Source organism: Notamacropus eugenii, chromosome 2 (assembly GCF_028372415.1).
Source record: "Notamacropus eugenii isolate mMacEug1 chromosome 2, mMacEug1.pri_v2, whole genome shotgun sequence".
NCBI classification, from domain to species: Eukaryota; Metazoa; Chordata; class Mammalia; order Diprotodontia; family Macropodidae; genus Notamacropus; species Notamacropus eugenii.
Genome location: NC_092873.1, coordinates 141,954,322 through 141,978,025, shown reverse-complemented (window position 1 = coordinate 141,978,025; position 23,704 = coordinate 141,954,322). Strand labels below are relative to the sequence as shown.

At 37.8% G+C, this 23,704-nt stretch overlaps 1 long non-coding RNA gene across 1 annotated transcript; it reads left to right on the top strand.

Moving 5' to 3' along the window:
- The first annotated feature begins 664 nt into the window (after positions 1-664).
- LOC140523701 (uncharacterized) lies at positions 665-23,417 on the top strand. The gene is made up of 4 exons (XR_011973443.1): positions 665-764; positions 18,950-19,033; positions 21,776-21,847; positions 23,238-23,417. It is a non-coding gene; the product is annotated as an uncharacterized lncRNA (long non-coding RNA).
- Positions 23,418-23,704: the final 287 nt, after the last annotated feature.

Below are 23,704 nucleotides of genomic sequence, written 5' to 3'. Positions count from 1 at the left end.
GAAAAGGTCTATCATAGACATTTCCATGTTTTAACTGAGCATGACCAGAAAAATCTGGGCTACTCATATAGATATGTAGCTAATGTAACATTTTTAGATGCTTCACACAGAAGATGCTCTAGAATTTCCATTCCTAAAATTCTGGAAGAATCATGGTACAGTGAAAAGAGTACTAGCTTTAGAATTAGGGAAACTAAGTTCAAATTCCCTCTCTGATAATTATTTCTTGTGTGACCCAAGGTCACTTCACTTGCCTGGGTAGTTTCTTTATTTGTAAAGTGAGGTTTTGCAGCTTGTCCTTCATTCTAAAAGAGGACCAGGACATCAGGGAGATGATGACATGCCTTGCAATTGACTTTGATGTGAACGAGAGAGGGCTGTGCAAAGTCACCAGCCTCACTTTCTCCTCCAGAGCCATCTGGGTCCAGTGGCCAGATATTGATCAGGACAACTGGAGATGTCACACGAAGTGAGGGGGTTGGACTAGATTGCCTTGAATGTACTTCTCCAGATCTATTTTCGTGTTTGAAAAATATCCTCAGAACTACTCAAGAATGAACTTCCGAAGCTTGTATTTGAGAATTGGGCTCCTGTTTGTTGTGGGAAGAAAAATTCTTAGAAATGTAGTTCCTTCCTGATGTGCCTCTATTGTCATCACAGTTTCCAAGGATCAAATGGAAAGAAAAGAAATGACCTATGATCCAGGTTTATTGCTGTCTGTGTCAAAACATGCTCTCCTTATCATTTGAAATATGAAGTGCAAGGTATTTATGAATCTTTTATTTCTCATTTTCTTTTCTTGTTTTTTTTAAACATGCTCCTCATAGAAATAAAGTTTTTCTTGCCAAGAGAATACATTTCCTCTGCTCTCCCCAACTAATAAAAAGCCACTTCAGGATACTGGATAGAGAACTATCTTTGAAGTGAGGAAGATTTGAAATAAGCTCCATCTCTGATAAATACTGACTGTGTGACCCTGAGCAAGTCATTTAACTTCTCAGTGCACTTGACAAGTGAGCCCATAATTAAAAAGAAGGTACAGATCTGCATTGGTACAGAACATTTTCTCATCCATGACTTCCTTATACTAATAACATCACAGGTCCTATCCTTACCATTGAAGAATAATACATTCTTTTCAGTTTAGTGGAAAGCTGGGTGGAAGAGCAGCTAATGGGACTGGTCTATCAGTGCAAGCAGCTTGGATACAATTTGCAGATAGAAGGGATCCAGAATTAAATTGGAAGAGGTTGAACTGCATTGGATTTTGGAAATTATATTTTTGGTCAGTTGTTTTTCAATCACATCCTTCTCTTCATGACCCCATCTGGGGTTTGCTTGGCAAAGATACTGGAGTGGTTTACTATTTTCTTCTCCAGCTTATTTTACAGATGAGGAAACTGAAGCAAACAGGGTTAAGTGACTTTCCTAGGGTCACACAGCTGGTAAATGTCTGAGGCTGGATTTGAACTCAGGTCTTCCTGATTCCAGACCCAGAACCACTTAGTTGCCCAGAAACTGTATAGTGTTTTGAATTACACCCAAAGTATTGCCCGAAACAAAACCATCTGTTTTTTTCTACACTAATAGTGATGCTACATGGCCACAAATAATGGGAAATCATAATTTCTCAAAAAATAAAAATAGAGAATGACTTAAAAGACACAGGAAAGTTATACAGTAGGTGAGTCACCTATAGCCCATCACCAATAATAACTTGTACACAAGAAGAAACATAAAAGAAATAAAGAAATAATTTTATAATCAGAAAAGAAGGTAGGCTGATCACATATCAAGAGTAACAGATAACAGATGAACAATCTTTGAGCTGCTCTGGCCCCCACAGATCACTAAAAGAGATAGGGAAGGGTCCCAATATGTTGGATTTGTTGACACTCCTCTGATCCTCCCATGGAGGATAAATGTATAAGAATCAATCCTTGAGAGATGTGACTGAGATGTGTTCCCTGCTATATAAGAGATACTCTATTATGGCATCACAGATCCATTGTAGTAATATTAATGGAAAGAGCACTGTATTCCCTGAGAAAAAGTACCCTCGTCTTCATCCTAAACAGTTTCCATCTTCCCACTAAGGCTGTACCTCAAATACTTCTCCAAATCTTTCTCTGAGACCTGTAATCAAATCACCACTATCATTATCCTTATAAAAGATTTAGTAGATGAACCTATTTCTCTGCTAACTATCTTTGTATCTTTCCTGACTGTAACTCCCACAGACTGTAACTCTCTAAAAAGGAAGGCCCTGGAGGGCAGGGACTATCAGTTTTCATACTCGTACACCCAGAACTTAGCTTGGAACATAAGAATGAAGATTCATTTATTCATTCAGAATGTGAAGGGCAGAATTTGTTTTTTTTCAACACCTATTATTATGGCTGTTCTTGGCATCCTTATGTGTTAGGCCTCTCAGTCAGTGTGTATCAGAGACAGGAAGTGTATCCAGGTCTTCTTGACTCTGAGAGGACTTCCCATTCATAGGGCTACTCATGTGAGATACCACTATTTAAAAACAACAGCCTTCTACCAATTGGATTTTTGTTTGCTCCTTGGTCATTTATAAATTCTTTGAATATTAGTATCATTTTCAAATACGCTTTGTTTTTGATTTTAGTGTTATGAGAGAGAAAAGAAAGAGCCTACTAAAGGAGTTCACAATTAATTTTTGTCATACTGTTTCAGTTTTTTTTCTTTAAGGAAAGAAGGTCTGCTTTTCAGTAGATGTGGTAAGAGGAACATATCCTGTAAAATTTGCTGCTTTCTTTCTTGTGCACTGTAAACAAACAGACAAAAATTAAAATCAAGAAATTATGACTTCCTGATTTCAGGGATGCCTCTACAGTTTGAATGGACCCCTTCAATTGACTCCCCAGAGGCCTTGGATGTCCCCTCCTGCAGTCTCCATATATAGTCCTTCCCCTTTTTCTCTTGGCCTGCTATTTCAGGATGGAATCATCCAGTAAGCAGAATTCACTGATACAGTTCTGAGTGAAAATGCTCTGCAATGCTAATCCAGGCTCCAAGACTTGAAGAGCACAGTGGCATTTTGAGAGCAGGTCACTTTTGTCCCCTAAGTCTCAGACTTCCTTTAGAAATGCTCAGTTTGCCAGGCATGGGGCTGCTGGAGGAGAGGGAAGAAATGCCAGCAAATCCTTCTGCTGGTCCCTCAGGAAAATGAGTCATGAAGTTTCAGATGAGGAGGCACTTCACAGGCAAGAGCTATATCTTCTTTTGAACATGTCAGGAAGCACATTTCACCTAGATTTGCCCTTCTTGGAGAACTACCTGCCCGACTGTTTGAAACTCTTCTCTTTGGGTCTTTTTGTAACCTGGTGATTTTTTTAATTGCTCACCATGCACCTTTTGAGCACCTACAGAGAGTAGTGTGCTCCCTAGTGCTTGGGCTTTATATTGAGAACAAAACTTATGGAACAGTGCCTATGGCTTGCACAGGGCTTCACATGTATTAAATGATTTGAATATTATGACGGTTTTGTGAGAGAATTATTGTAGGTATTATGACCTGCATTTTATGAATGAGGAAGCTGAGGCTCAGATGGTTTAAATGACTTTTCCAAGATTGCATGGGTGATATGGGAGAGGCACACTTTGAAACAAAGTCCTAGGACTTCTGGGCAGCTAGGTAGTAGAGAGCACTGGAGCTTGGAGTCAGAAAGACTACTCATCCTGAGTTCAAATTCAGACTCAGACTCTTACTAGCTATGTCAGTTTCCTCACCTGTAAAATGAGATGGAGAGGGACATGGCAAAACCATTCCAGTATCTTTGTCAAGAAAATCCCAATGAGGTCACCAGCAACTCAGCAGCAAAAACCTCTAAGTCTAGAACCAATACTCTTTCCATTGTACTGGTACTCCAAGTGCAGCAAAATGTCCATTGTACCATGCAGCAAAGAACAAATAGAGTTTTGTTCCCCGTCTCCAGGAAAGATAAATCCCAACCATAACCATTATCCATGACTAATTGCCAGGAAGAAAGCTTTGAATAGAATTATGATAGTGGGAGTAGGATTGGATCAAGGGCAGTTAAGTCAGGAAATCCTTATTGGAGGCTATGATAGAGTAAAAAGGAGGAAGGATATTTTTTTCATACAAAGGGAACAGATTGTTCAAGAGCTCAGGAAAAGAAGTGGGAGGCTCCTAGATTCTAGTCATACTCTAAGTCTTAGTTTGTTCATAACTGCAGCTTTAATCTCACAGGGCTGTTTGGAGGATCAAATAGGAGTAATACATGTAAATGACTTTACATGCCTTAAAGTATTATATAGATATGCTTTAATTATAATTTTAATTGTTACTATTGTATCTTAAAGGCAATGGGGCTCCACTGATGGTTTTTGAGCATGGGACTGACATGATGAGATCTGTGATTTAGGAAAATTAATTTGGCAACTTTGTGATAGATGAATTGAAGGGTCACCAGACTGTTAGCCAATAAAATTTTTCTTAAGCATCTACTGGGTTCTAGGAACTGTATTAAAGGCTAGATATACAAAGAAAGGTAAAGAGACCCTTGCTCTCAAGGAGCTCAGAGTCTAATAGGAGAGACAGGACATAAAAAGGAACTGAAAAGTGACAGGTGAGCTGGAGGATAGATGGTGCTCATGATAAAGTTCAGAAGAGTGAAGCCAGGTGAGAAATCTTGAAATGGCTGTCCTGGGGACCTCCTTAAATGGAGGATATGGGAGGAGGTCTCCATTGTCTGCCCTCCACCTTCTCCAATCAGAAGGCAGGGAAGAGGGTCTCAGGTGCAAGATAGTACTAAAGAGGTGTAAATTTCTGGGTTAATATGATTTTATACAATGATAAATTTCTGATGAAATCTAGGAATGAAATTTCAAACAGTTCAGTCAAATGGGCAATGACCAAAAAATGGTAGACCAGTTAGGAGGATATTACAGTAATATAGGGGATAAAGGCCTGAACTATTTTGTTGGCAGTGTGAGTAGAGAAAAGAGGCCAAATGTAGAGGAAGAATCAAAAAGATTCGGCAATGGAGTGGCTATGGAGATGAAAGGAAGGGAAGAGTCAGTGACAACTGAGATGTAATTGGACTCATTGGAGGAGATGATATCTGTGTGTAGAGAGAAAAAGACAAAAACAAGGGTCTCAAATCACCCACCATTTTGCATCATCAGATCACATTTTTTTATCTTTGGATTTGTGTTTATTTTTTAATCTCAGTGTTACAGCTGATGCAAATAAGTCCCCACACATTAATAGCAAGATTCCCAAGTGAGTTGAGTGGCTCAGACAGAAAGCAGATTTTCCATTTTGCGTGTTATTCTGATTTGTATGTGATGGAGAAAAATGTTATCAACAAGTCTATCAAGTATAAATTGCCCAAATCATATTATTATTTCAATAGGAAAACTTCCTGAGCTCAAAGGCCATCCTAGGATAAAAAGGAAAAGAGAAAGCATCTGTATTACTCATCTCAGCTCAATCACAAATGGACCCTCATCCCTTGGCCTTGTTGGGGAGAGGAAACACGTCATACGAATTGACTCCCATAAATCATGGGCCTGCTGCAGATCTCTTGGGGGAGACCATAATCACCCATGGCAATAACAAAGATTTTCCCTTTGTAACTAGAAAATAAACTCTCTGCCTCCAAAGATTATAATCACAGAGGGAATGAGAGATCTGGAAAAGACTTTTCCATTCATGTAGTATTACTTACCGCCTTTTATTATTTATATTTTTATAAGAAACAGGGGCTAGGAAGTTATATGATCTTACTAAAAACATAAAGCAGTCAATGATATCCATGCATGTTAAGCATCTACTATGGGGGGGGAAGCAAAAGTACTGTATTTGCTGCTGGATCCATATGGAAAACACCCGCTCTTAGTACAGTGCTTGGCACATAGTGAGCACTCAATACATGGATGTTCATTGATCTCTAGAAATTTACATTTCACTGGAGTACGTCATAATATTTATATAGATAAGTAAATATAAGATATGAGGAGGGAAAGGACACTAACAACTGTAGGGATGAGAAAAGGCTTTCCGGAGGAGGTAGCATATGAACTGACATTTGAAGTTTGTGGTTCTAAGATGCAAAAGTGAGGATATATTGTATGTCAGGCATGAAATTCAGCCAGCGCAAAGTCTAGGAGGAAGGAGAGAGAATCCTGAATTCGACGAATAGTAGTTTGCCTCAAATATAGAGGGAAGGAAGAGAAAGAATGTGAAAGAAGTGTAAAAGTTAGGTTGAACTGTCAAGAAAGGATAACAGAGATGTGACAGAGAAGGGCATGATTGTAGTCAATCTTCAGGAACAAAGTTTGGAATTATCTGTTGTATCCCTGGGCCTCAGTGAAACAGGAGTTTAGAGTACAAAATCTCCAAGGTCATTTATCTAGCTCTAACTCTGAGATCTGGTGCTTCTCTTATGATCTATGTGAACTTAGGCAAGTCACAAGCTTTCTGGGCCTCAGTTTTCTCATTTGTAAAATGATAGGTGTGGATATAGACCTATTTTTAGATCTGTGATCCTATTAGAACACTCATAATAATTCTTTCATGAAGCATTTTACCATTTGCAAAATATTTTCCCTATAACAGTTGTGTATGCCGGTAGTGCAAATATTCCTCTTTCCATTCTACAGGTAAGAAAATGAAGGTTTAGAGGAGGAGGTCATTTGCCCCAGCTACTAAATGGCAAAGCCAGAGTTGAATTCACATCGTCTTATTCAAGTACAGTGCTCCCTTATCTAATACCACATGGACAAATACAAGGAGAATTCAGAACAATGCTCTAGAGGGATGAGCCCTCTGCTCCCAGGTCTAATGAGGGGTTATTGATATTTCCCCCAGGTCAAAATCAAGCTGATAAAAACTCTGTTATGATATCAAATGGATACATATAATAGGAAAAGCTAAAAAGAATGGGCAAGGTGACCTAATGCATCTTTCCCACCTCGAACTTCTGTCATTCCATCATTCCTGTGTAGGCGTTCAGTTTGCTGAAAAAGCCAGATTTCAGAACAGCTTTCTTTCGGATTTTTTTTAAAGAAAGAAGTAGGGGGTTGGGGGGGGGGGAACCTTGCCACACAGTTGAAGTGGCAGTTACAAAAATAGATTTAAAAATAAATTGAAAAATGCATAACAAAAGTTTCAGTGCAAAGATGTATTGAGAAGTGAATTATAATATGAAGTTAGCAAAATGAAACTATTAATACATGTTCTTATTAGAGAACCTGGTCTATGTATAATGACCCTGTAGAAATGACCATACAGGCAAAATGAGGATATACCTTTTATACCAAAGGAGGGCTGCACTGTGGTTAAATGAGGCTTTTAAGAAACTGGTGTGATCTCGTGGTTGCAGCCTGAGTCAGAGAGCTGGACTGAGCCCAGAGGACTAATTCAAAGAGCATCAGTAACATTCATCAGGGACCTGCTATGTGCCAGGCATTGAGCTAGGTTGGGAATATGAAGACTGAAATTAAGTAGTCCTTCCCTATCCCCACTCCCACCCCCTCACTTCCCCAAGGGATTTGCATTCTACAGGAAGCGAACAACATGGTAACAGAAGTCAATAGTAGATATATGCCCAGTAAATACAGAGTTTTTGGTTTGTTTTGGTTTTTGACTTTTGTATATGAGGAAAGCCCCAATAACTGGGGAGAGGCATCAAGAAAGGCTTTTCATAGGGGGTCCATATGAACTGATGAGCAAGGACATACCAGGTATTGAAGACAGCCTCTCTAAAGGTACAAAGATACCACTACAAATGTAGTGGTATATGAGTTACAGCGATGGTATTTCAGAATTCTGCATTCTAGTCTAGACTAGAATCTTATAACCATGATTTTACAATGTAACTGTTAGCCATGGCCTTTGAGTACCAAACTAGGAGCAACGGATATAAGTTACCTAGAAGCATGTTTAGGTATTTTATATGTCAGGAAAATCTTCCTAAGAATTAGAGATATCTCAGAGCAGAATGGATTGCTGTGGCGTAGGGTCTTTCTTACTGGGGAGCTTCATCTTGTGAACTCTCATAGAGAGAATTTTTGTTTGAGTCTGAATTGTATTGGATAGTCTCTAAGGTTCCTTGCAAGTCTGATATCCCGTGATCCTGCAAAATTGCTGCAGGGGATAAATGCTGAAGCCAAGAAACTAAGGGCTTCCTAATGTATTGCTGCATCACAAAGCATGCTTCACCTTTCTATGCTCCTCAGCTATTCACCCAAGTCATTTTGCCATCTGCTTTCTCCATCTCTCTTTGCCCCTCCACCCATGCACACCTTCTGCTCTGGGCACTATAATCAAGTTAATAATATTCTTACTTCTGGAAAGGATATCAAGTCAACAAGCATTTATTAAGCACTTACTATATACCAGGCATGATGCTAAGCACCTAGAATACATTTATAAAGCAGTCCTTTGCCTCAAGGAGCATTCATGCTAATGGGGGAATTCAACACATAAAAGAAAACAAAGGAAGCATGGGCATGGAGGAAAATATCCACATAAAGGCATGTTGCAGAAGGATGGAGAGTCATGAGTAGAGTTGGGAGAAGTAGGAAGGAATGAGCGTGACTGGTCTTAACACTTTGTCACAACGGATGTTCTGTGAAGAACTCATCAATTGGAGGAGGGCTGTAGGGGCAGAGAGATCTTCCAGGGTAAGAAGGTTCCTTGGACATGGTTGACTTGTCAATTAACTCCCCTATACATCAATTCACAATCCCTATGACTTCCCCAATCCCAAACTTTCTCCCCTCCATATGCATTATATTCTTGTATTAGTATGTTAGGTCCTTGAGGTCAGAGGCTCTCTCTTTTGATATTTGCATGCCTAGCATTTAGAATGGTGTCTGGAAGAGAAAAAGTGCTTTAAAATGTGATTTAATTGATTGATTCATGTAATCATTCATCTATACATCTTCCCCATTTCTCTCTCCACTCTGTCTTAACCTCTAGCTTCATAAATGCAGTTGCCAGCACCCTGCATCTTTAAAGAATAAAGATGAATACAGGCTCCTCACTTACATCTGTAGGGATGGCAACAATACAGTATTTAATCAATCTCCTCAATAGATATTGTCACAGCCTTCTATTCATAATCAGGCAGAGGATGGCGCTAATAAGAACACACTTATGAGGTTAAGTCCTCTAACCAATCAAAAAATATTTATGAACTAAGTCTGTGCTAGACCTTTACCTCACACCACTCTCCTTCATATCTAGCTTACTTCAGCAAAGCTAGACCACTTCCTGGACATGTAACTCCATCCATTTGTCCATGCAGTATTCATTCCCTGGAAAGCCTCTAATCTATTTAGATTAGTAACTCTCACAAGTCTGTGAGAGAAACATGTGTACTATGGACCATTACTGTCTGGAGCTGAAAGGTAACTTAGACATTATTATCCAAGGGAAGCAACCATTTTAACAATTCTAAGTCAGCACCAAAATGGCAGCCAAGTCAGCCTTGCTAGTGAAGTAAAATGTCCTGACATGGATCAAATCACCTCTGCTACCTGACATCTCTGAGACCCAGGTATAGATAGTTCAGAACCCTGAATCTAAAACCCTGGAAGTAGCAGTATTCTTCCCCTGCCCCCATGACCATCTCCAGTTCTGAGGTTGCAGGCCCTGCTTCCAACCTAACCCTCACAGCTAACCTCCAGGGGAGCAACCCTGAACCCCATCAGCTCCAGCTTCTGAAGACCCAAGAGAAAAATTTCACTTTTAAAATCTTGCGTTCTTTTTTTAATGGTTCATTGTCAGAAACTCAGATGGTTGCATCAATGGAAATGAATTAAAGAAGAATTACCATCTACTTTGATGTTGTTTCCTATACACCAATGTGCCTTTCCATGATTTCAAGCTAAAAACCTCCCATATATGTTGTTCCCCCATTAGAAAATGAGCTCCTTGAGAGCAGGGACTATCTTACTTTTCTTGTTGTATCTCCAAAGCTTTGCACTTGCACTTAGTAAATGCTTTTTTAAAATTTTATTTTTAAAATCCAATCATTTATACATTCATTCATTGGCAGCTTCGTAGCATGGTGGATGTAGACCTAGGCTACATCCTAGCCCAACAGATTCAGCATACTCTATCTTCTAATCTTACCCTAGATACTTAAAAGCTTTCTGACTTTGGGCAAGTCACTTAACCTCTCTCAGCCTCAGTTTCCTCTTCTATAAAATGGGGCTATTAATAGTACCCACTTCACAGGGTTGTGGGGATCAAATGAGATAACACTCATTATCACACTCATACAAAGGACTTTACAAATCTTAAAGCACTATATCAATGATAGACAACATTAAGTAAATAGGTAATAAGCATTTATTAAATACCTACTAAGTACCATGACCCCTATTAATGACTGGGGATAAAAACAGAAACCATATAAAAGATAATCTATACCTTCAAGGAACTTGTATTCTAGTAGGGGGAGATAATACATCAAGGCAGGGCTTGAGGATGAAGAGGGGCCACATGGGGGACATAATGGCAGTGTTCTTAGAGTCAGAAGCATAGTTAAGAGTCCAAGGAATTGTGGCTGTTCTGGTCACATCCCCTAAATGTGACCAAAAAAGACTTCCAAAGGAACTCATTAGCAGTAGAAGAGAACCATCCCAACTGAGGACCTTTGACCTCAAGGGCGAAGGAAGGGTGAGAAGCCCCCACGCACTGATGGAAGTTCATTCATTTATCTATTGAGCTTCAGTTTACAAATCTGTACTTAATCAGAAGTGATATGAGAAAGGACTAGCTTTGTACCATCCAATGCATTTATTAGGAAGTGCCATCCCTGCACAGTTACCCTAAGTTCTAATTGGGCTGTGTATGGAAGTGAAGTCAGTATTAGATGGACTGATTGGTTCACAAGACCAGGCTTCCTGTGGGTGAGAGAATTCTAATTGAAGCAGCTTCCTGGAAGCTATAGGAATATCCAATTAGTCCTTTTGAACGTTGCACATTAATCATTTGTTTGTTAACATAGTTTATGTCATTTTTGCAAAGATCCTTGTTAGGGAAATTCAAGCGAAATATTTGAGTTTCTAGCTAGACCAGTGCTAGTCTCAGATAATCAAGGACAAAAACATGGTGACATTTCATTTTTTCACTTTTTTCCTATCTTCTATCCTTTAAGCCAGAGGTTTCCAGCCTGGAAAATGAATACCCTAGAGTGTATGAAAAGCTTCTCAAGGGCTCAGAGGGTATAGTTGGTAAATAATTTTATTTTCTTTTTAAAACATTAGTTAATATTTTATTTTTCCCAAATACATCTAAAAACAAATTTAACATTGCTTTTCCCCAATATTTTGAGTTTCAAATTCTTCCCTTCCCTCACTCTCCCCTCTTTGAGAAGGCAAGCAATTTGACATAGGTTATACATGTGTAGTCATGAAAAACATATTTCTATGTAAGTCATTCTGTGAAAGAAGACACAGACAAAAAGTCTCAAGAAAAGTAAAGAAAGTAAAGAAAAAGTATCTCTGACTTGCAGTCAGGTTCTACTAATTATTTCTCTGGAGATGGACAGCACTTTTCATCCTAAATCTTATAGAATTGTCTTGGATAATTGTTTAATTGAGAAAAGCTAAGTTATTTATAGTAGATCATCATATAATATAGCTGTCACTGTGTACAATATTCTCCTGGTTCAACTCATTTTAATTTGCATGTGTCTTTCCATGTTTTTCTGAGAGCATTTGGCTCATTATTTATTAAAACACAATAATATTCCATCACAATCATATACAACAACTTGTTCAGCCTTTCAACCTATTGATGGACATTACCCCCTCAATTTCCAATTTTTTGCCACTACTAAAAGAGCTGATATAAACATTTTTCTATGCACTGGTCTTTTTCCTTTTTTTTTATCTCTCTGGGATACAGACCTGTATTGCTTGGTCAAAGAGTATGTGTGGCTTTATAGCCCTTTGGGCATAGTTCCAAATTGCTTTACAAAGTGGTTGAATCAGTGTACAACATCACCAATTGTACATTAGTGTTTTAATTTTCCCACATCCTCTCTAACATTTGTTATTTTCCTTTTCTGTCATATTAGCCAGTCTGACAGTGTGAGGTCATAGCTCAGAGTTGTTTAAATTTTCATTTCTTTCATCAATAGTAATTTAGAGCATCTTTTTTGGTATGGCTATAGGTAGGTTTGATTACTTTGTCTGAAAATTGCCTGTTCATATGCTTTGACCATTTCTCAGTTGAGGAATGGTTCTTATTTTTATAAATTTGACTCAGTTTTCTATATGTTGGAGAAATGAAATCTTTATCAGATAAGCTCACTGTAAATTTTTTTCCCCAATCATGATTATCAACTATGTGTTGTCCTCCATCCCATTTCACTCCCATCCCCCCAGTTTATCCAACTCTCTCTTTCCTTTTACCCTGTTCATTCTCAAAACTGTTTTGCTTCTGACTTTTATCTCCTCCAAACTGTCCTCCCTTCTTTTAGTTCCTCCCCCCTCTCCCCTTATCCCTTTCTCTTCCTATTTTCCTGTACGGTAAGATCTATTTCTACACCCAACTGAGTGTGTATATTATTCCCTCTTCGAGCCAATTCTTATGAGAGTAAGGTTCATGTGCACCTCTCCTCACTTTCCACATTTTCCCCTCCACTGTAAAAATCTCTTTCAGGACTCTTTTATATCAGATAATTTATCCCATTCTACCTGTACCTTTCCCCTTCACTTAGCACATTTTTCTTTCTCATCTCTTAATTTTATTTCTTTTTAGATTACCATATTATCCTATTCAACTTATAGTTCTACTTTCTGTCTATCTATACTACATTTAGCTGCCCTAATAATGAAAAAGTTTTTAGGAATTATAAATATAATTTTCCCATGTAGAAATATAAGCAGTTGAACTTTATTGAATCTGTTATGATTTCTCTTTCTTGTTTATTTTTTTATACTTCTTCTATTGCATCTTGTATTTGAAAGTCAGATTTTCTATTCAGCTAGGGCTTTTTCATCAGGAATGCTTGCAAGTCCTCTATTTCATTGAATTTCCATTGCACACCCCCTTAAAAGTATATTCAGTTTTGCTGGGTAGATGATTCTTCATTTTAATCCTAACTCTTTTGCCTTCTGGAATACCATTTTCCAAGCCCCCTGATCCTTTAATATAGAAGTTGCTAAATCTTGTACTATCCTCTCTGTGGCTCCATGATATTTGAATTGTTTCTTTTTGACTGCTCTCAATATTTTCTCCTTGATCTGGGAGGTCTGGAATTTGGCTATAATATTCCTGGGAGTTTTCATTTTGCAATCTCTTTCAGGAGGTGATCAATGGATTCTTTCAATTTCCTTTTATACCATCTGGTTCTAGAATATCAGGATAGATTTCCTTGATAATTTCTTAAAAGAGAGTATCTAGGCTCTTTTTTGGATCATGACTTCCAGGTAGTACAATAATTCTTAAATTTTCTCTCCTAGATCTACTTTTCCAGGTCAGTTGTTTTTCCAATGATATATTTCACATTTTCTTCTATTTTTCACTCTTGATTTTATTTGATTGTTTTTAATGTCATATAACACCATTAGCTTCCACTCACCCAATTCTAACTTTTAGGAACTATTTTCTTCAGTGAGCTTTTGTGCCTCCTTTTCCATTTGGTAAATTCTACTTTTTAGGGAATTCTTCTCCAGTGAATTTTTGTATATCTTTTTCTTTATGCCCAATTCTGCTTTTCAAGGCATTCTTCTCTTCATTGGATTTTAGTGCCTCTTTTATCATTTGGGTTATTTCAGTATTGTGTGTGTGTGTGTGTGTGTGTGTGTGTGTGTGTGTGTGCGTGTGCACACGCGCATGCTCACGTGCACTTCCCTTACTAAGTTGTTGATTTTTTTCATGATTTTCTTGTGTCACTCTCATTTTTCTTCCCAATTTTTCTTCTACCTCTATTACTTGGTTCTTATAATCCTTTTTTTGGAATTCTTCAATGTCCTGAGACCAATTTATTTATTTTTTGAGGTTTTGGATGCTGGGGTTTTGACTTTGCTGCCCTCTTCTGAGTGTGTGTCTTTTGATGTTCTTTGTCACCACAGTAATTTTCTCTGGTCAGAATTTTTTCTGTTGTTTGCTCCTTTTCCAGCCTATTTCTTAATTCTGTGCTAAAGCGGGGCTCTGCTTCCCAAGTGGAGGGGAGGGCACTGTCTCAAACTTTAGGTTTTTTGTGCAGTTGTTTTCAGAGCCAATTCTGAGAACTTGTAAGGTTTGGGCCCTTCCAAGGTGGGATGGTCAAGGAAGAGGTGGGTTTACTGCTCTCCTGGACTGTGTTCTAGTTAATGAGTGACCACAGACACTCTTTTCAAGCCTGGAACCATGACCAGGGTCCCTTCTCTTCTGGGGCCACAAACCCTGCTATGCTAGTACTCTTCCTTTCACACTGGGATTCAGACCCGGGACTAAGATCCAGATCTAAGTAACAGTGTCCTGCCCCTGATGTCAGCAAAGGGAATTCTGTAAATCATCTGACCCACTGTTCAATCCCCTTCTCATCTGTGGACTGAGAGGTCTAGAAACTTCCACTGCTACCATTGATTCAGTCACCCCTAGGCCTTCTCCTGGTTTGCTGGGGCTGGGTTTAAGCTGATGCTTTACTCCTCTCTCACCCGGGTGCAACAGATCTTTCCTGACAATCTTCTAAGTTGTCTGGGGCTGGAAAAGTGTTTCACTCCATCTATTTGTGGGTTGTGCTGCTCTAGAATTTGTTTAGAATCATTATTTAAAGGTATTTGGTGGGAAAGTCCCTGCCTTTATTCTTCCATAATGACTCTGCCTCCTGTGTGTATAATTTTATGTTCTTATTGATGTTAATCTATTTAATTTCATGTTCATATGAATGAAAAGCTAGCATTTATTACTTTTCATATGAAAAAATGGGTTTACTGAAAACCGAGGGGTTCAGTCATTTTTCAGTAATGTCTTCATGACCCTGTTTGGGTTTTCTTGGTAAAAATAATGGGTTGGTGTGTCATTTTCTTCTCCAGTTCATTTTACATATGAGAAACTGAGGTAAGCAGGGTTAAGTGACTAGGCCAGAGTCACCTAGCTAGTAAGCATCTTGAGATGGATTTGAACTCACAAAGATGAGTCTTTGTGATTCCAGATCTAGCACTCTATGTACTGTGATCCTCAGCTGCCTAAAGTCAAGAGTGAAGGGGGGGGCAAGGTTGATAAACCACTTTTACTACATAGTAAGCTTCATGAGGCACCATATGTAATATAAATGTATATCTCCCCCAATTCCCAGAATAGTACTCTACACAGAAAACAAAATTAATTCTGAATTAATAGAATTCTAAGTTGAAATGAATTAGGGGAAAGTCCATTTTACAGAAAGAAAAACCCAGGGCCTGACTGCCTAGGTGACTTATACCCAAGTAACAGGATGAGTTATTTGATGTAGTTCAGAAAAGAAGTATGTTCCTTTTTACAATCTCTGGGACAGATTGCTTCTGGTAAAGAGAGTAGCACTTTCAGTTTCTGGAACAAAACTTAAAAAAACACACTGGATTGAACAAAATAGAATCATAAATAAATTAGTTGAATTTTCTTTTCCTCACTAAAGTTGTCTCAAAATCATTTTCCTTTCTATCTGAAAAGACACATAAAAGGATCCACTCTATCCTATGACATAAGATGTCTGTACCTGAAGTACAAAGAATAGAAAAATTGGAAACGGCAATATCTAACAGGAGGTTTGGAGGATTGTTTTGATTATACTACATTTTTCTATGTAAAAGCCACTTATATCTTACTGTAGACTATACCATTCCAAAGTATTTCATGTTCTCATATCTTCTAAGGACTCTCATTTCACCAGAAAATGCTGCCCTTAGAAAACAGGACAAGCTATGAAAAGAGTATTGGCTTTATTGAAAGGTCTGGGTCAATCTGGCGTACAGTAGTCCTGGACCCAGTACTCAAAGCTTGTTCTTCCTCTAGGCTCCCAACATTTTAATCTCTCACTCACTTGCTATAGTCACCTGAAAGGGACATTTACTGGCTTCTACACTATGAACTCTATAGTACAATTTGTCAAAGGTGAACTCCTAACTTCAAATATGGCTCTTTCCTCAACCTAAGTTTCCTGAAAAGAGTTTTTCTGGAATATTTTATACTTTCTGGACACCCAACAACAGCATACAGTCTTTTGGTGAATATAGGAAGCAATTAGATGATACAATGTGTAAAGTTCTGGATCAGAAAGACATGAGTTCAAATCCAGTCTAATAACAGCTCAGTTTTCTCATATACAAAGTGAGAATAATAATAGCAGCCACTTCCCAGGATTATTATGATAGCAAAATGAGATAATGTTTATGAAAGTAAACCTTAAAGTGCTATACAAACACGAGTTATTGCTGTTAATATTTTTATTAATGAAAATAACTGTGTGACCATAAGCAAGGCACTTAACTTCTGCCTGTCTCAATTTCCTTCTTTGAAAAAAAGGATAATATTAGCCCCTACCTCCTCATGTTTCGAGCATAAATGAGACTCTATTCATAAAGGGTTTTGCAAATCTTAATGGATAATATAGATACCAACTAATACTGCAATGATTATTCTTATTGTATAGGAACTATTAGAAGTGCCTTTTCCACTGTAATAAAATGGCTAACATATCAACTTTAAGGTTTACAAAGAACTTTATATCTGTGATCTCATTTGATCCCTAGAGCAACCCAGAGACCTAGATGCTGTTATTGTGCCCATTTTATAAATGAGAATAATGAAGCTGGCAGAGGGTAGGTGACTTGCATAAGGTCACTCAGTTGATAAGTACTTGAGGCAGGACTGGAACTTAGGTCTTGTGAACTGCTTGTCCGGGACTGTAATTACTGCACCATCTACAGCACAAGTACCTCTTACTCCCATGCCCATTCAATTCCATAAGCATTTATTAAGCCCCTACTTTGTGGTAGGCATTCTGGATACAGAGATAAGACATAAAAGAACCTGTCTTTAGGAAGCGTATATTCTGTTGGATGGAAACAACATGTATATGTATATATGCAAATATGTGTGTATATGTATGTGTATGTGTGTGCACACACAGATATACATATATATACATATATACGTGTGTGTATATATATATATATATATATACACACACACGTATATATATATGTTTGGTCAGCGGTTTTCTCGGCAAGGACACTGGAGTGATTTGCCATTTCCTTCTCCAGCTCATTTTACAAATGATCATTTTACAGTTTCCTATCTGAGGCAAACACAGCAGATTGAACAAAACACAGGGAAACATGCAGCTAGTAAGTGTCTGAGGCAAAATTTGAACTCATGAAGATGAATCTCAGTCCAACATTCTGTCTACTTCCCCACCGAGCTGTCCATATGTGCATAAGTACATTAAAAGACAGTTAAAGGAAATACAAAGTAACTTGGTTGGGGGCTGGGGATGAGAAAAAAAAAGAAGGGAAGGGTAGCTGGAAAGGCCTCAGAGAGTAGATGGTTCTTGAGCTGAAATGCACTACGTATTCCAAGAAGGAGAGGTGAGGAGGAAGAATATTCCAGCTATAAAGTAAAACTTGTGTAAGGTCTTTGGACTTGTGCGCTGTTGATCCCTAAGCTGCTGTTAGGACCAAGGAGAAGCGTCACCGAATAAGGAATGTAATTTTGCAGGATCTTTTCCGTATATACTCCACTGTCAGTCTTTGGAGTTAGTGAGGATAAAAGATTGGGAAGGGTACGGTAGACATCACAGCCGTGAATGAATGAAAAAAACATGTATTAAGTGCTAACTATAGGCCAAGTACTAAGCTAACCATTGGAGATACAAATAAGAAAAGCAAGATAATCCCTGCTCTGAAGGAGTTCCCATTCTGATTGAGTGAGGCAACATATAAAGGAGAGTTCAATTTTCAGGCAGATGGAAAGTCCACAAAATACTAAGGAATACTAACGGAAGGGTAGGTGTCAAGGACCATGAGTCTTTAAGTTTTATTGTTTGCAGTCATGTCCAACTCTTTGTGATCCTGACTGGATTTTTCTTGGCAACAATACTGGAGTGGTTTGCCATTTCTTTCTCCAACTCATTTTATACATGAAGATACTGAGGCAAACATGGTTAAGTGACTTGTCCAAAGTCACACAGCTATTAAGTGTCTGAGGCCAGATTTGAACTCAGAAAGATGTGCCTTCCTGACTTGGGTCCTGGCACAATATCCACTGAGCCACCAAGCTCTCCCGTAAGTTATATTAATAGATCAGATTATAGTGCCCTGCAGAGACAATGGGAAGGTGAATGGAAAGTCTTTACTGCTTTTTATCATAGTTTTTTGTTTTTACAATTCTATGCTAGGCTCACAGCTGTTTAATTTTGCCCAATTCTATCTTTTTTTCCTATTTTTGTCTGTGAGCCAACAGACAGCATATTTTTAGAAATTCAAACATAAGTAAATAAACAATACATCTGGGAAAGAAAACTTTCATGCTACTAGCTCACATCTCCTAATCAATAATGAATAATGATAAATATGAATGTCACTCTCTTGAAAAGACTCTCAAATGGAAATATTTTCAGATCATAGATTTTTTTAATGCAAATAAGTTCTCATCATAGCTCTGTTTCATGGCAAAGTCCCTTTTCTGTCTGTATGAGTAAAGTCCTAAAAGACCCTGCAGTGCACAGAAGAGAGCCTTTCATAAAATGTCACACTGATGATGGGCCACCAGCCTGACTTTGTAGAATGTCAACATAGACTTCAGGAATGATTAAGGAGTCTTTATCAAAAGAAACTAAGATGGAGGATGAATAGTTTACTTGATGATGCCACTACAGTTCTCTCATCTGGACCTTTCTCAGATGTGATATCAAGACCTTGTTATGCTAGAAAAATCACTAACCTGCTCGTACCCTCTACTTTACAGATTCCATTACTGGGCATTAACTCCCCCAAAAGAAGGTACTATTCACATCAAAAGACTTAAAAATATTTTTGTGACATCCAGAAGGTAAAAACAAACTGGGAAAACAGTTGGGGTATGACTGAACTAATTGCGATTTGGGCATACAGTAGATAATAATTGGAATAGCTTGATCTCCTCAGCATTAAGGAAGGAAGGGAAGGAAGGAGGGAGGAAATAAGGAAAGGAAAATGGAAGGAAGAAATGGAGGAAGGAAAGAAAGGAGGAAAGGAGGAAGAAAGAGAAGGAAAGAGAGGGAGGGAGAAATATGTATTTATTAACGTGTCAGGAACTATGCACATAGTATTTCATAACATTTATAACATTTCATAATTTTATAACATTTTATAAATGTTATCTCACATGTTATCTTACAACCTTCTCTGCCTCAATTTCCTCCTCTTTCAAATGAAGTCAATAAAAACCTGTATCTCCTGGAGTTGTTGTGAGGATAAAGTAAGAACATTTGTAAAGCATTTTTCCAGGTTTTAAAGCACTATATGAATGCTAGTTATTAGATAATGTGATTTCAAGTCTCCCCATATTCCTTTGAGTATAATCCAGATAGTCAATAACCTTCAAGTAATTGAAGTAACACCTTCTGCAGCGTGTTAGGCTTACAATGGAAAAGTACAGTTTTTCTTCAAGAAGTTTATTATTTAAAAGGTGATATTAACACTTTATAAACTGTAGCACCCAGAATTGAATAAAATACTCTCGGTTGAATCTGATGAGGCCAGAGTACAAAGGAAATGTTGCTTCTCTCATTCTGAACATTGTACTTCTATTAACTTTGAATTAGATTTTTTCTTTTTGCTTCCATGTTGTATGGTTGGTTGCTACTGCTATTTTTTAAAAAAAACTTTACTTGCCAGGTCTCTTTCATGAGAAATGATGTCTAGCCATGCTTCCCCCATTCTGTACTTGGGTTCAAAAATCAACTGAATAATACAAGGAATTAATAGTTTACTTCTTGACTTTTAGGTCACTAGGAGTTAAGGTCGGTTAGATTTTATTCAGTGTATTAGTTATCCTATGTGAATGTATAGAAATGATTTTTTGCATAGACAAAATATTGTCCAGGAAACATCCTAATGATATAGGCTGAAACTCTGAGGCTTAGTTTGAAAAACACCTCATTCCACTTTTACCTACAGCACTAATTTCCCATATGAAGGGTCTTCTAATGATGGGGAGCTCTCTGCCTAAAAAAAAGCATAGTTCATTTTATTTTAATGAAAATTCTTCCTTAAATTGAATCAAAATCTGACTATCTACAACTTTCACACATGGTCTTCTGATGTTCCCCTGGCTTGGCAGGTCTTACAATCATTATAGAATAATATATGTAGACATAAAGTTATTTCACAGTACTTTAGCATCATAGATTTTGAGCTGGAGGGGACCTCAGAGACCACTGAATCAACTTCCTCACTTTACAGATAAGGAAACCAAGGCTTGGGGAAGCTAATTAAATTGACCAAACAGAAAATGTCAGAGAAAAGAATTTGAATGCAGGTCCTTCTGATTCCAAGTATAAGGCTCTGTCTGCTACATCACACTGCCTCTTAAAAAGTAGCTTGTCATAACACAAAGTATAACACTAGTATACTCAAGTATACCTTGCAAATAGAACATAGATGATAAGGAAATTTAAGGAAAAGGAATAATATATGAGAATTTTATCTGTTTATAAGGGTTTTGATGGTGGTTATTGTGATAGATGTATTGAGTCACGAGGGATATTCCAGGAGGCGGGAGGAGCCACAGGAGATTGGACAAGGGTGAAAGTGAGTGAGGTATGTGTAGAGGGACAGTGGATGGACAATGTTGCCTAGAAAAGAGGGCTCATATTGGAACGGGTAACACATAGAATTGGAGAGTGGAGAAGCTGGAGAGCTGTACTGTTTCTCATTTCTTCAGGATCTTACTTCCCGCTTTCTGATGTGATTTACCTAGATAGTCTCAAAACTCAACTGGAGATGAACCTATTAACTTTTTTTTAGAGTAGATCCTAGGATGCAATACTTGAGCTCAAAAGAAAGACTGTAAGATTGGTTCTATGTGGTTCCCCTTAATTCATGCTATGTCTAGCAGGCAACCTATTCTGATGGCCCTATAAATATGCCTGTATGAGAATCCACAGTCTTCTTTGAGGTGGAAACAGAGAGGATGTGCATGACAGTTTAGATCTGAGAAACAGGAAATGACAAGCATCAGTTGGCTTGTACTGATTTCTCAACAGTTATGCAGCAGCTACATGCCAACAGTTTGTACTAATAAGGCCTCAGAAATAGTGACAGAGCATATACATATTTAACTTCAAGGGGTGAGAGTGATTTCCATCACAGACCTGGGCCAACTCAAATGGGACAAGACTCTAAAATGCCCCTTTGTAGCCATGGTCTTGTTAGAAAAATGCGTGTATGTGTGTGTGTGTGTGTGTGTGTGTGTGTGTGTGTGTGTGTGTGTGTGTGTGTAGTGAGGGGAGGAGGGCAGAGTAAGATAATTACAAATAAAAAAAATAAATGTGTAAGAGATACAAATGAAGAACCATGTATGAGTGGAGAGAGAAAACGTCATTATAGACTGAGGGAAACATGAAAGTGTATAGAACTGTAGGTAACTTCTAAGGCCACCTGATTTAATCCCCTTGTGATATGAGTTGTGCATTAAGGATGGGAAGGAATTGAAAGGATGTGTGAAGATGGAGAGGGAGGAAAATTCTAGGCATAGGGTTTGATGTTAACAAAGGCATGTGGAGATGAGACAGTCCATTTGTGTTTTCAGGAATGAGGACGAAGCAGATCAATTCAGATACAATCTAGAGTATGAAGAAAGAAGAAATATAAGTTAAGTCTGGTAAGGTAGAATGATATCTAACTGTGAAAATGTTGGAATTTCTTGCTAAGGAGTTTGAACTTCCTTTGATACACAAGAATCAATCAACCTACAAGGTTTTATTAAACTCTTTATTAGCTCTTCTATTAATATATTATAAGCAATTAAAGTGCTTTCTCCTTTAAGCTGAGATTTAGGGACACAAATCAAAACCCATCAAGTTACTGTCTTCATGGAGTTTACATTATAGATAGGAGACAACATGTATATACACAGAAACTCTCAATAAATATTGAATAAATGAATGAATGATTGAGACTTACTGAAAGACTGAATGAATCAATGAATGAATGAGAAAGGTATTGCAAAAGAAGTATCTTTATAACTTGGATATGAGAGGAAAAAAGACAACACTCAAAGGTAACACCAAGACTTAATAGATCTCTCCTAGGGTACATCAGAAAAGGAGCAGAAACTGAAAAAGAGCCTTACACTTCCACAAAAAATCCAGACCCTAAATTCCATTTATTCCTTTAATAGATGGAACAGAAATTGAGGGAGTTCAACAAGAGGGATTAAAAATTCCCCCAAATAAAATAGGATGAACATTCTGTTCATTTGTTAGGTTTTTTTGATGGGAAACAAAGGCCCTACCTTGCCAGTTTTTAATAATGTGCTGCATTTTAAAAATGATGTTTAATGTCCTATGGGATGAACTTAATTGAACATTCAAAAGACTGGCACTGCTGAGCATCTAATTTTCCTTGATGGATGGGCTATCTCTGTTAAGCAGCTAAGTGGAACTGAAATGATTTTTTCTAGCTGATGTTACCCTTTCAGATTAAGGATTCAGACCTTTCTGTCAGTGTTCAGATGAGCAGTTGGAACAAGCACATTGTCAAATACTTAGGAAAATAGAAGACATTGTAAGAAGGCAAAGAAGTCACACATTACTGGTTTTTGCTTAACAATCCAGGACTCCATGAAAACCTGACACATCTTTTGACTGTTCTCTACTCTTTCCTAGGCACTAAAATTAGTTACACACCACCCATAATCTAACCACACAAAGTTAGAAAAGGATTGTTTATCAAGATATTTTTGAGGAAGCAGAGTCAGTGATCTTAAGGGATGAATTAGAAAGTTCCTATGCTGTCGAGGAGCTCAAGGCATAATCTAATTCATCCTCCCCTTCCATGCAGAGTTTTTTTAAACCTGTGACTTTTCTAAATAGGGATTGTGGAAGCCCTTCGTGTAACAGACTGATTAACTGGAATCCTCAGAGATGGGGCTAAAGGCTCATTGAAATTTTCCTATTTATCCAGAGCTGGGCAAATCTCTCTCACCCTTTGTTGATCTCAAATCTTGCTGCTGAAAAATCTTTCTAATACTTTTTTTTTTGCTTTAACAGGAACTTTGTACTGAATCTAATTGGATATTTCTTGGTTGACTGATGATTACAAAGTGCTGTAGGGCCATTATTCTGAAGATTGGTGAAAAACCATGACGATTTGCTGAAGAAGGTGTAGGTGATTGTGCTGAACATGTATTGATCCAAGAACATCTATTAAAAATTTCCATTTAAAATGAATCTATGTTAGGATACTGATTTATTATTGTTGGGTTTTTGTGTGTGTATGTAAGCTTTGCCTACTTCTCCTAAAAGTGGGCATTGTTTTACATACAAACTCCTTCAGTTAGGATGTTCTCTTTATGTCTAACATGAATCTCTCTCACTGAAATGGAAATCTATTTCCCTTGTTCAATGCTCCATAGGGAGGATTATATATACAGTCATCATCCTATGCACAATTACTCTTTTTGTTTGTTCTATTTTATTTTTAATTTATGGAATAAAGCAAGCATTTCCATAATTTA